This window comes from Thalassophryne amazonica, chromosome 3 (assembly GCF_902500255.1).
Source record: "Thalassophryne amazonica chromosome 3, fThaAma1.1, whole genome shotgun sequence".
Taxonomy (NCBI): domain Eukaryota; kingdom Metazoa; phylum Chordata; class Actinopteri; order Batrachoidiformes; family Batrachoididae; genus Thalassophryne; species Thalassophryne amazonica.
The window spans coordinates 116641611-116655850 of record NC_047105.1 but is presented as its reverse complement, the minus strand read 5'-3'; the positions used below and the strand labels follow the sequence as shown (position 1 = coordinate 116655850).

The 14240-nt window shown below is 39.2% G+C and overlaps 1 protein-coding gene across 2 annotated transcripts in view; it reads right to left on the bottom strand.

Moving 5' to 3' along the window:
- The window catches only part of ptpdc1a (protein tyrosine phosphatase domain containing 1a), a 41888-nt gene extending 27876 nt beyond the window's left edge, over positions 1 to 14012 (bottom strand). For both annotated transcript variants that reach the window (XM_034167364.1, XM_034167365.1), the window contains exon 1: positions 13817 to 14012. The gene's annotated coding sequence lies outside the window, so the exon portion shown is untranslated. The remainder of the gene's footprint in view (positions 1 to 13816) is intronic.
- Between the last annotated feature and the right edge of the window lie 228 nt (positions 14013 to 14240).

Here is a 14240-nt window from a genome sequence, read left to right as displayed (position 1 = left end):
TAATAATGGCACACATCATAATTAAAGGCAGCACATACACATTTGACATTGTTTATGTCCACTAAGTTTGAAGAAGTCCGTTATTCGAATTGAGGCAAGTGGGTGAAGGCCACGCAGCAACCCTGAGATGCACCGCCGTCAGCTTGGGGGGAAAAAACGGGGGCTGTAGCTAAAACTGCACCGCCCCCGCCGAAGGGGAAAGGAGTGACGTCAGCAGGCGCCGGAGAGGGGAGTGTTGATGGGGGATAGGAGGCGGGTGGGGGGAGGGAATGGAGCATGCTTCAGTCCTGTGAGAAGCAGTTTGTCTTTGTGAGTTGAGATAAGAAACAGCCAATGTTCCCCAGGCTGAAAAAATTCCTCTGGAGGAAAGCAGTCGGGCAATTTGACCTTCAGGCTTGATAAGCCTGTAATGTTATGGTTTGAGCAGTGAAAAACACTTTTTAACTTTCCACTTGCACAACCAAATCCCAATTATGAATTAAGAATATTCACCGGCCTCTGAAATCTTCAACTTCAACTGCAAGGCATGCATCTGCTCCAAGATGTCATCCAATTTGCATCGGAGTTCAAGAGTTATCGCAGTCTGAGAATGCACTGCTTTGCCAACCTCGTTAATCATGACGGCCAAGCAATGGACAGTGGTTCTTGATGCCGCCGTCTTGCCAATTTTCCGGTAGATCAGGGCAGCACATAAGCCAAAAAGTACCAGCCCTGCTACCATAAGACCAAAAATGAATAAATCCTCAACGTCCTCAACAGAGAAAGGCGCCAAGCATGCCACACACCACGAATTCCAGGAGTTGAGAACATAGCCCGCAGGATACGTTCCATCTGGGCAGGTAGGATCCCCTGGTCCTGACCTTCTTGTAGAAAAAATGGTGTCAATAGCATTCAGAGACCAGCTGATCAATTCCATGGTTAATCCAATAGTAGTCCAATAGATCCAGAACCCAATATAATTTGAGGAATTCACAGTCTGGTGAAGTAGGGACTTGAAGGTTAAATGCAGAGAACAGAGATAAGGGAGACTGGAGGAGATGCGACCGCCCTCATCGGACTCCCAATCTGGCTGTGGACTGCAAAGAATTAACATGATTTTGACGAAAAGTGTCAGTGGCTGTGACTGGAGAAACTGCGCATAGTACAACCTGTACCTGTTGCTTCATGGTGGAGTGGTACAGAGAAAGATTTTCTGATCGACAAGATGTGAAATTGCAATTGCAGTTTGCCACAAGGCACATGAGAGACTTTAGCCTAGATTTGATCTGTTTTCTTGTGTGAATTACGGCTTTCCTGATCAGCTTTTTTTGCTACCTATCCAAGTTATTTAATACCGAGTATCTGCCAATACAGAGTTCTGATCCAATACTCAGGGGAGGTGATGGTCTAGTGGTTAAGGTGTTGGGCTTGAGTCCAGAAGATCATGGGTTCAAATCCCCGCCTAACTGGAAAATCACTAAGGGCCCTTGGGCAAGGCCTTTAATCCCCTATTGCTCCCGGTGTGTAGTGAGCGCCTTGTATGGCAGCACCCTGACATCGGGGTGAATGTGAGGCATAATTGTAAAGCGCTTTGAGCATCTGATACAGATGGAAAAGCTTTATATACAGTAGTGTTCAGAATAATAGTAGTGCTATGTGACTAAAAAGATTAATCTAGGTTTTGAGTATATTTCTTATTGTTACATGGGAAACAAGGTACCAGTAGATTCAGTAGATTCTCACAAATCCAAGAAGACCAAGCATTCATGATATGCACACTCTTAAGGCTATAAAATTGGGCTATTAGTAAAAAAAAAGTAGAAAAGGGGGTGTTTACAATAATAGTAGTGTGGCATTCAGTCAGTGAGTCCGTCAATTTTGTGGAACACACAGGTGTGAATAAGGTGTCCGCTATGTAAGGATGAAGCCAGCACCTGTGAACATGCTTTTCTCTTTGAAAGCCTGAGGAAAATGGGACGTTCAAGACAATGTTCAGAACAGCGTAGTTTGATTAAAAAGTTGATTGGAGAGGGGAAAACTTATACGCAGGTGCAAAATATTATAGACTGTTCGTCTACAATGATCTCCAATGCTTTAAAATGGACAAAAAAAACAAACAAACAAGCAAAAAAAAACAGAGACGCATGGAAGAAAACGGAAAACAACCATCAAAATGGATAGAAGAATAACCAGAATGGCAAAGGCTCACCAATTGAACAGCTCCAGGATGATCAAAGACAGTCTGGAGTTACCTGTAAGTGCTGTGACAGAAGATACCTGTGTGAAGCTAATTTATTTGCAAGAAGCCCCACAAAGTCCCTCTGTTAAATAAAAGACATGTGCAGAAGAGGTTACAAATTGCCAAAGAACACATCAACTGGCCTAAAGAGAAATGGAGGAATATTTTGTGGACTGATGAGAGTAAAATTGTTCTTTTTGGGTCCAAGGGCCGCAGACAGTTTGTGAGATAACCCCCGAACTCTGAATTCAAGCCACAGTTCACAGTGAAGACAGTTAAGCATGGTGGTGCAAGCATCATGATATGGGCATGTTTCTCCTACTATGGTGTTGGGCCTATATACCGCATACCAGGTATCATGGATCAGTTTGGATATGTCAAAATACTTCAAGAGGTCATGTTGCCTTATGCTGAAGAGGACATGCCCTTGAAATAGGTGTTTCAACAAGACAATGACCCCAAGCACACTAGTAAATGAGCAAAATCTTGGTTCCAAACCAACAAAATGAATGCCTCGCAGATGTGAAGAAATCATGAAAAACTGTGTTTATACAACTAAATACTAGTTTAGTGATTCACAGGATTGCTAAAAAAGCAGTTTGAACATAATAGTTTTAAGTTTGTAGTGTCAACAGCAGATGCTACTATTATTGTGAACACCCCGTTTTCTACGTTTGTTTTTTTTGTTTTTACTAATAGCCCAATTTCATAGCCTTACGAGTGTGCATATCATGAATGCTTGGTCTTGTTGGATTTGTGAGAATCTACTGAATCGACTGGTACCTTGTTTCCCATGTAACAATAAGAAATATACTCAAAACCTGGATTCACCTTTTATTCACATAGCACTACTATTATTCTGAACACTACTGTAAATGCAGTCCATTTACCATTTATTTGTAATTTCCTACAGTGTACTTACACAGAGCACACTACAAGTACATTATCATTAATCTAGTATGTGCTCGACAACTGAAGGCTCACAAAATAGCAAATTAAACAAATGCTATTTTTATATGGCTCTCATCAATTCCTCTTAGTGCAGCACAGTAGTCTTAAAACTAGAACACTGAGTAGTACTGACTGAATGACATAGGAAAGACTGGTGGGTGTATTTTATTTGTCAAAAGTACATTCATCCTCATTATCATCATAATCATCTTAGTGATACTACTACTAATACAGTATGAAAAAAAATGTCTTCAAATGAGTCTTCGAAAGTGACGTGTATTTTCTTCCACAATTATATTTTGTCACATAGTGCAAAGTGTAGAGTTTTAATTTTAACTTAACCTTTATTTAACCAGGTTAGTTAGGGTTACAGGGATCAAGATCTCTTTTGCAAGGGAGACCTGGACAATTATGTTCTTGTCCTTTCAGCTGCTCCCGTTTCATTTGGGGCCGCCACAGTGAATACAGACAGATCCGCATTGGTATGTACAGGTTTTACGCCAGATGCCCTTCCTGACGCACCTCTAGTATTACCTGGAGAAAAACACAGCTGCTGGTGTTCCAAAGAGTTCTCCCATCCAAGTACTAACCAAGTCCCCACTGCTTAGCTTCTGAGAGCTGACAGGATCAGGCTTACACAGAGCAGACCGGCTGCCTTGGAGACCTGGACAATTCTAAAGTTTCCAATTCACCTAACCTGCAAGTCTTTTAAAGGTGGGAGAAAACCAGAGCACCCGGAGGAAACCCACGCAAACAGGGGGAGAACATGCAAACTCTACACAGAAAGGCCACAGGCGGGAATCAAACCCATGATGACATCCGCGCTGTGAGGCAACAATGCTAACAACTAAGCCACCGTGCTGCCAGAGTTCCCATACATATGGGTCGAACTATATTGTTGTACATTACCATGTTTGTCACAGACTTCTGTTATGATATTGAAGTATTTTTATGTGATTATTTTAGTTTTAGACAGACTTCAAATATACACTTTCCTATTTTAGACATATTTTGTGTTTTCACCAGCAAAAACAGTTTTAAAACCTGTCTTCGCCAGGACAGGTTTTGCCAGGTTGATGCGTCTAAAATGTCCCAACCTTGACAAATGCATTCCAAATCGTAAGAAACAACCAAGCTGAAAACAGACACTGAATACTTTGGCCTGTTTACTGTTATTTTTCAATAATAAAAACATATCAAATGGCATTTACTCTGGCTTCAGAAACAGTTAATTATAGGTCACAATGCAATTCCCATTAAGAGTAAGTCTCCGCTACTCCATGATTAATTAATAGTGTAAAGTTAGAGCCTGTGAGGGGTTTTTCCCCATCCACAGCTAATTTTTGGATTTCACTGAACCTGAAACCAACTATTTTAATTACAATAGGTGGTGAAAATACCTCATATGACAGTGATTAAAGTGGTTCCAACATCCCTGCCAGAAAAAGGTCCATCCTATCAACACATCCTATCCTGTCCAGCAGGAGCCCGGCACCACGTGGCATTGTCTGTGGAAGCTTTTCTTAAGATGATGAAGGCGAGTTCTTCTTGACAAATGACAACTCATGTGCATAAAATATTAACTGCAAAATGAAAGGGAATATACAAAAGATACACAAAAATGAAAATCTTTGCACTCATTCATGAATCAAAACAAAGTAACTAAAACCAAAAATTCTAAATTATTGAATTTGTCAGAGCTCAACATTCTTGTTTCAGGATACCGCCAGGCCTAAACAAACAAAACAAAAATCTTTCTTATATATTTCTTATATTTTATGTTATGTTTATGTTATGTTTCTTATATATTTATAACATATATAAATGGTGTTTTGTGTATATAGTAAATGTTTTAGATCTTTGCGTTCAGCTCATCAAAAATGGGAGTAAAAACAAAAGTGTTGCATTTATATTTTTGCTCAGTGTATGTTTTCTCTTTTCCCCAAACTTCAGTCACATTGGATTTCATATTTTGATGTTATCTCTCAGGTTCTTGGTGTCAGGCTGGACCCTTGTCTGCTGATGGCTGCTTTTGGATTTCCTGGAGTCCCCACTGAGTCCCTTACTAACTTGCAGGTGGATGTAATTGCCTTTACCTCATTGCTCGCACATCACAGAATATTATTACCCTGAGAAACCTCCACGTCTCCCATCTATTTCTTTATGGTTGAAAGATCTCATGGTTTTAATAAAACAAGAAGGAAAAAAAAAAGTTTAGCCTTAGAGGGAGGGCTGATGGATTTCTGAATTTCTGATTGCACTTTCATTATGTTTGCACTTTGTAAGTGATGTGCAGATGTTTTGTCTTTTGATGAAAAAATAAATAAATGTTTTTAAAAACTTAAAAAAAAAAAAAAGGTTTACACCTTTGGGAAAGAATGATAAATGTCTCAGTGGTGAGTTTTCTGCCCTTAAATAAATAAAAAAACACTGGCAGAATGAAGGTAGCTTCATTATGCAGTAGTTTTTAGTTTATTTTCCAGACAGCTCTTTAACCTCTCAAGGATACTGGAAGGATCTTGGGAGTATGACCAGCCAGTCTACATGTGTTTTATGGACTTCAAAAGGGCATACGACCAGGTCCCACGAGGTATCCTGTGGATGGGAGGGGGGCACCGCAGTAGTATGAGGTACCGAAACCTCTCCGGCCTCTATATAACCAAAGCAGGAGCTGTGTACGCATTCTTGGTATTACATCGGACCTGTTTCCAGGGGGTGTTGGACTCTGCCAGAATTGTCCCTTGTCAACAATACTGTCCATGGATGTGATTTCAAGACGCAGTCAGGGGCTGAACGATGTCCAGTTTTTTGACCTCAGACTTGCATCTTTGCTTTTTGTGGATGATGTAATTCTGTTGACTTTATCAGACAGTGACCTCTGATGCACACTGAGCAGGTTTGAGGTGGAGTGTGAAGTGACTGGGATGAGACTCACCACCTCCAAATCTGAGACCATGGTCCTCAGCCGGAAAAGGGCGGATTGTTCCCTCTAGGTCAGGGGAGAGTCATTGCCCCAAGTAGAGAAATTTAAGTATCAATTTAAATTTAAGTAACAAGTTTCCAATTCACCTAACCTGTGTGTTTTTGGATGTGGGAGGAAACTGGAGCAGCCAGAGAGCCCACGCAAACACGGGGAGAACACGCAAACTCCACACAGGAAGGCCACAGGTGGAACTCGAACCCATGACCTTCTCGCTGTGAGGCAACAGTGCTAACCACTAATCCACCATGCTGCCCTCAACCCAGACAAGCAGCAGAAAATTTATGAAAATTTTGGAAACACCCTCACTCCCTGACTGATTCCATTAATCCTATATACTTACCTATCTATTCGCAGGTAATTTATCAGAATGACTAGGATAAATACATTGTTTCCAGCCATGGAATTTGTCAGTGGTTGGCAACAGAATGAGCTGCACTCCTCTCTCACAGCTTTGTATGAGTGCCTGTTGTGTTCAGCCACTGAATGGAATATTTTTAACTGTCAAGAATAACCAATGACCAGAGATTTTCCAGGCATATAAGTCACTCTTAGACCCCATAATTTGGTCTGTTTATCCCCAGGCAATCCCACAGTGTATTACTTTCTGATGCACTATTCCTTCCTAAAGTAATTTTTCAAAATAGGTTTCCTCTGAAATTAGGTAATCTTCAAAGGCGATGATAGTGCTCAGAGGCTTATAATTATAATTCAGAATTAATTTATTGTGTGAAAATAAAAACATGTAACAATACAATGAAGCACACATCTAAGTGTTAAAGTCATCTTAATATTTCTTAAAAGTATTGACACTTGGTGCATTAACCACATGATAGGGCAGACTGTTCCACAAAGGTTACTATTCTATTTGAAAAAAAGTACTTTCTTAAATCACATTTACATCTTTGTACATCAAACATGAAAGAGTAGCCTCTTAAGCCCTGGTAAATTCTATTTTGAAAAAAGGTATATGACCTGACATTTTCAAGACCATGAACAATTGTATACACTTCAATCATGTCATCCCATACTCTTGTATTTTCTAGGGTGGTAAGTTTTAAATGCTTCAAATGTTCCTCATATGGTAAATTAGCAAACTCAGGTAAAACATTTTTAGCCCTCCTCTGGACTTTCTCTAAAACATTTTTGTCCCTCTGTAGATGAGGTGACCAAGCCTGGATACAATACTCTAAGTGAGGTCTGACATAGTTTTTATACAAAATCAAAAAAGACTCTTTTGAGATGTGAATAAAAGTTCTCTTGATCATGCCTAAAACTCTATTCGCTTTGGCTGCAATTACATATATATTTTGAAAAATTTAACTTATCATTTACAAGTACACCCAAATCCTTTTTCTCACTTACAGTGTCAATTACATTTCCATTCATACTGTATTGATAACATGGATTTTTGCTACCTACATGCATAACTTTGCAGTTGCTGCTATTGAAGCTTAATAACCATTCATCTGACCATTCTAAAAATTTAGCAATATCATTTTGTACATTGCTATGATCAACCAGAGAAAGAATAGGATGGTAAAGTTTGGTATCGTCTGCAAAAAATTTACATTTAGTGCTTACAACTGCAGGTAAATCATTTATAAATGCTAAAAATAACACTGGTTCTAAAACAGAACCCTGAGGAACTCCACTAATAACACTGAGATATGACGAACTTGTACTGTTTATACAGACAGCCTGTTTTATACCTCTGAGGAAATCCTGGATCCACAAGTTTAATTTTCCGATTATTCCTGCTTTATACAGCTTGTAAGATAATCTAGTAAAAGGCACAGAATCAAAAGCTTTATGAAAGTCTAAACATAAAATATCAAATGGTAATCCATCATCATAATGTCTAGTCCACTCTTCTAGAGTACACAGTAAACTAGTTAAATATGACTTTGCTTTCCTAAATCCATCACACAGAATATTGTTATTTTCTAGGAAGTCAACGACTCTTTGTCTAACAATTTTTCACAAAGTTTACAAACTTGAGATGTCAGACTTACTGGTCTATAATTTTCTGCTAACAATTTGTTACCTTTTTTAAAGATTGGCGTAACATGTGCTACCTTCCAAATGTCAGGCAAAACACCTTTGTGTTTTGACTGTCTCATGATACAATACAGAGGAAAATACACGTGTTCTACAGATTCTCTTAAAACTGGGCCCGTGGCCTTATTTACATTAATAGCATCAATTAAGTTCTTAACATCACTTGGTGAAAAAAATACATCATCAACAGTAATGTTACTAGGAACACCAACACAGTTGAATGACTATCAAATACACAATGTACAAAATCATTAAAGTATAATACATCTCTATGATCCTCACAAACATAAACTGACTGAAAAAAACAAAAAGGGAGGTGGAGGCGTAACAGCTTGCACACTGAACTGGGACGCCAGCAACTCGGGTTCGCTTCCCGATTGCAGCCACGCTCCCGACTGGCACGCTTAATATTGGTGCTGGGGAGGAGGGAGAGACATGTGCCGTGGGCCCTTCTGGAAACAAATTTTGTGCTTTCGTTGGTTACCCATGTTAAATATGATCCTCTTTCTTTCAACCTGTTTAACTCCTCTGCAGTTTCAAGGTCATTACTTGTTAAAACACCATTCTCACCCTTCAGGCGAGATACTGCAGACTTACATTTTGTTTTACTGTTAACATACATATAAAAAGCTTTGGAATTCTTTTTAACCTTAGCTATCAAGTTTTTCTCATACTCTCTCTTAATTTGTCTAAGCTTTTTAGCAACCTTGTTCCTAACGTTACAATATTCTCTAAACGTAGCATGAGATCTTGACTTAACATAATTTTCTTTTTTTATTAAAAGTATTTTCTTTTAACATTCCTTTTTGCAGCAAGGTTAAACCATGGTGGATTGATTTTACTACCACTTGTGATTTTAACACAAGGTACACATTCCTGAACTGCTTTTAACACTTCTTTGTGAAAATACTCCCAAGCATTATTTACATTGTGTGCATTAGTTACAGGTGACCAACCCACGTCACACATAATGGCCCAGTCACACGGCACTTAACGAAGGGCAACAAAGCCCTGACGAAACAAGAAACCTGGACTTTCGTTGACTTTCGCTGGCATCATTTAACCTTCGCGCAGCTTCATTCCTGCAGCTGGCACTTCGTCAGGATTTTTAAACTGTTGAAAAATTTGAACGTAGGGCAACGAAAACCTCAATTCGTCTGTTTCGTTTTGCTGTCGTTCTTGATGTTTTTTTAATCATTTGTTTAGTTTTTTAACGTTACTATTTAATTTGACTTCGTTGGAGCAGCTGAATGTTTTCACACAGTGCAGAAGCCGGTTTGTGAGCGCTGAGACTGCTGCTGCTTCATGTACCGTTGGAAATTACAGGGCAAACTCAGACTGCTTGCTTGGATTTTTTTTTTTTATCTGTGTGGGGGGTCAGTTTCACTTGGCTCAGGCACCTTATATAGGCCAGAATTAATCTTTTTTGTGGACATAATTATTTTGCCACAAGCAACTGTTGAATTTGAAACAACAAAAAAGTTGCGTAATTTCCGACGGTACTTGAATGCAGCATTAGCAGCAGCAGCTGCTGCTGCTAATCAAAATGATTATATAAAGAGCTGTTGTGGAAGGAAGAATTCACATTGTGGATCAGTGATGTGAGTCAATGTGCGCGTTCACACGCACTGATTAATTTACTGCTCTGATATATTCAATCATCTTTACACTTGTATTTATTCCCCCTTTTGACAGTTTTCTGTAATAAATCAATATACATGGCTTAGAACATAATACAGTGACACAGCAGTGACCACAGCACACTTTTTTTTTTTTTTTTTAAATTGGAGCAAGACGGAGCGCGCAGCGTGTCGACAGACAGTGAGGATTCTGATGATGATGGAGATGATCCCTCTTTTGTGCTGGATGAGGAACCAGAGCAGGTGGTCCACTGACGTGCACACAGATCTCCACAGCTTCTGTTTGCAGTTTCTCCAGGACTCAGGCGCTATGAGCTCCATCCCAGCGTTGAGTCCTGGAACTCAGAGATGCAGACACACACTGCTCCAGCTGTGGCTCCAGACACGTTTCGTTAAAGCGTCGAGATCGTGAGCTTTGGTTTTGTTAAGTTCCTCTTTCGTCCCTTTTGCACTCTTGCTTCGCAGACTGTTCAGTGATAAAGCTCTTTCGTCCACCTTTTCTCAACGAATTGTGACTTTTTTTACTTTTTCCCTTCGTTCAGGAATCGTCGTGTGCCAAGTGACTGGACCATAAGCTGCCGTAGCTTATGATAGTCAGCCTCATGATAATCATACCTGTACACAGTTATGGGCACAGTTCAGTTAATGCGATAACAGATAATTATCGACGCTAATGTTTTTGCTAGCAGATTAGCTTTGCAGATAAGTTTTAAAACCATCATCGGACCAATTATCTTCCGATAACTTTTAGTTCGATTTTTTTGTTGTTGGTAAAGTGAGCAAAGTTTAACGGTCAAAAACGTTTGTATACCCTAAAATCAAATATTGTAGTCCGTCTGTTGAGTGTTTGTAGCAGACTGGCTGCCTGTCGCTTGCTGATGACATCATCATTAACTGCAAAGCGTGATTGGCTGGTCGACGCAGGGAGCACTGTGGGTAGTGTAGTTCATGTTCACTTTGGACGTTACAGTGAGTCATCCACTCGACACAAAAACAAAACAGACTAATTTTAACATTATATTATTTTATTTCTTTGTGGCTGATGTTATAATTAATCGGCAAGACTTGGCGGGGGAGAGGAGCTCTCACGGCACAGGTGTGTACAGAGGGACTTTTTGTCACCGTTTAGACACTGTTTTGGATTTTTTTTTAAAAAGGACGCTTTATGTGGATTATTTATTCAGATGAATCCCACTGATACTAACAATGTAATAATTTATATGTCTTTTACTCTGCCAATCAATGCATTAATGGACGTATTTTGGTTGTTTAAGCCGCAGCCTTCAAAGTGTGTGAAAAAAGCAGCAGCTTTTTAGGTTGTAAATGATGGTGTATCTAATACAGAGATAAACTGTGACTTCTAATACTGTGTTTTACTGCTTTTGAAAGATGATGACAGTGTTTTGGATTTTTTTTTTTTTTTTTTTTTTTCATTCATTTTTCGTGTGTTTTTATGCGTTTGTGATCCTTGAATTTACCCAGCAGTGAAAAGTGAAAGTGAAACTGGTTTATCAGAAGCCGACAGTGTAATTTGATGTGGCCGCATCCAAATCAATACTAAAAGTTATCAGTTATCTGTAATAAAGATAAATTTTTTAGCAGTTCATCATTTTAGCGTCATAAAAGATAACTTTTCAGTTATCAGATCTTGTTGGTTAGCTGTGCCCACACATCTTTATCACAGATTATTTTATCAGATCTTGTTGGTTAGCTGTGCCCACACATCTTTATCACAGATTCTTTCTTTTGAGACTAAGTAATCCCAAATTATGACACAGTGACCAGCCCTTCCTAGAGGACTGAGTATATCAACATTTGAGACATTGACTACGTTTACATGCAGCCAATAACCCTTTCATAACCCTTTCATAACTGGAATATTAGCAATAACCTGGTTGCGCAGAGCCATGTAAACACCCGCAAAAACCAGAATATGCTCATATTACGTTTTTTTTAAAACCCAAATATGATCCCTGGGTTACTCCTTTTCTAACCCGAATGTTAGGTCATATAAACGCGCATCGGAATATCCCCATAGAAAGGAACATTATTTTGTGTTCTGTGCATGTCCTATCCGCAAGGAATCTTGGTCTTTTGAGTACGGCAACTACTTGTATGCGGCGCCCGTAACCCACCGGACACCACAGAAGCAGAGGTAAACAAGCATGGGGAAAACCAGACGCGGAAGCACAGCACCACACTTTTGGAGTGAGGAGGAAACCGAGTACTTCATTAGTATAGTGAAAGACATGAATATAATGTCTTTTATTGACGGTAGAAAGTACAGAGATAGCGACATTTACAAGAAGATGGCCGAAAAGTTACGCGAAGCAGGATTTGCACGAACGCCAGACCAAATCAAGCACCGGTGGAAGACGTGCATCGCTGTTTAGGTGGGGATATTCCAAATGATACCAGTGACCATGTATACAGGAGTAACTCTGTCTGCTTAAGCATGTAAACGGGTTATTCATAATGCTTCAGAAACTGGAATATTAACCTTATCCCGAATATTAACGGCATGTAAATGTAGCCATTGTATTCACTTGATGATAGCACCAAATCTAAGCAATGAGGAGTGTCTTGTCCTCTTTGGCGTGTAAGTTCATTTACATGTTGGTACGAATACAGATCACTAAATTTGTCAAAGAACAATTGGGACACTGAGTTGTCAGTATCATTAACAAAGCTATGTACCCAATCAACATTTGGCAGGTTAAAATCTCCACATACTAACACTCTTCCATTACAAAGTAACACTACTGTATCTATTTGACATAACAATTTGATGTTATACTCATGAGAGGCATCACCTTTTCTATGGATCACACCAAGAATACTATCAAGATGCACCATCACATGAAAGTCTTAACCACAGTGTGTCTTTGACATTCATATTGTTTAGAGGTTCACATTCCTCTACTATAAGGTTATTTTTAACATATTAATTTCTAATGATGTTCACAAGTCTAGTGAGTTTATCCTACCTTGCACGTAAAATTGGCATGCATAAGGGGCCTAGAGAGGATTCAGGCCCGGCCCCTGATATGTTTTGCCTCGGCCCTGCAGCTGAGAACCTGCTGACTGTGACTGTGAGCACTTTGTGGGTGATTCTTAGACTATGGGCACTTATTATGTCCTTTGATCATATTGTATGAAAAACAGAAAAAAGGGGACATTTCACACTTTTATAGTTATCTTTACAATGAAAGTGTGTTAAGAAATTTGTTCTAGTAGTCTATGATGACTTTTTCACCTTTTTTCAGCATCATTATATGCAAATATTGCCGTTTTGTGCTTGTACCACACTCAGACTTTTGATCTTCAATGATAAAAATGAATGGTAAAGAAACATTTTTTTCTAATGTTTTAAAATATCTCTGAATAAAATATCAGTAAAATAATCAAAACATAATTGGGGTATTCAATGTCATACAACTGTTGTGATTTTTTTTAAACAAAATGTAGTTGTCCCACACTATTGCTGTAATTTCCACCACAACACTGTAATGTCCCTAAACAGTTTGTATGAAAGATTGTTTGGGTAGTTTCTATGGAGATGAACAGTGACATCAGAGCACATGTATATAGCGCCAAATCACAACAGTTGCCCCAAGGCGCTTTATATTGTAAGGCAATGGTGTGATGGAAATTACATTTACAAGGCCAATAGTGCCCGTAGTTAAAGATCACCTTTGTGTGTTTGTAGTGTTGTTGTGTGACACACAGTAGGTCATGATGAGCTGTCAGCCCTTCTTTTATCAAAAGGCTGCTAACTCTGTTGCGGAGCAAACATTTTCTTTCTGTCACCGAGAGTATAACTTTATTTTTCCTATTAACTATATAACTTAAAATGATGTAGGCTGGTTGGTTGGTTGTTGTTGCACAGGCAAGTTTGTAGTATGTATGTAGTTTAGACTGCTGTTTTAGCTAAAGCTAAGCTAACACTGTGAAGGCTTGACTCACCGTTTTCCTTTACGTCCGGGAGTCTCCCTGGATTCTCCCTGATTTAGTCACTTCATCCATCTGAAGTCATGGTTATTTCGACGTTGGCACGTAGCAAAGTGTAGTTTTCCTGTAGCCACATCATGGCAGGCTAAGTGAGCCTAGCTAACTTAGCAGCCAGACATGTTGTCATGGACGGTCTGCGTCACGTGACAGCCACAGCGCACTGCTCGCCTACTATTTTTATTTTAGGTGCTGTTAACAAGAAAAATATTTATTCTTAGGTCCTCAGCAGCAGTGGAGTTGTCTTGAACAGGAATATCTTTTACATATTACTTAGACTGGATTTCCCCTAATAATTTGATTTTAAATAGTGTTAAAATGTACATTTTTAAAGTATATGTTCAAAATAACTGCATTTATGTTTGCATTTAATTTGTTTCTG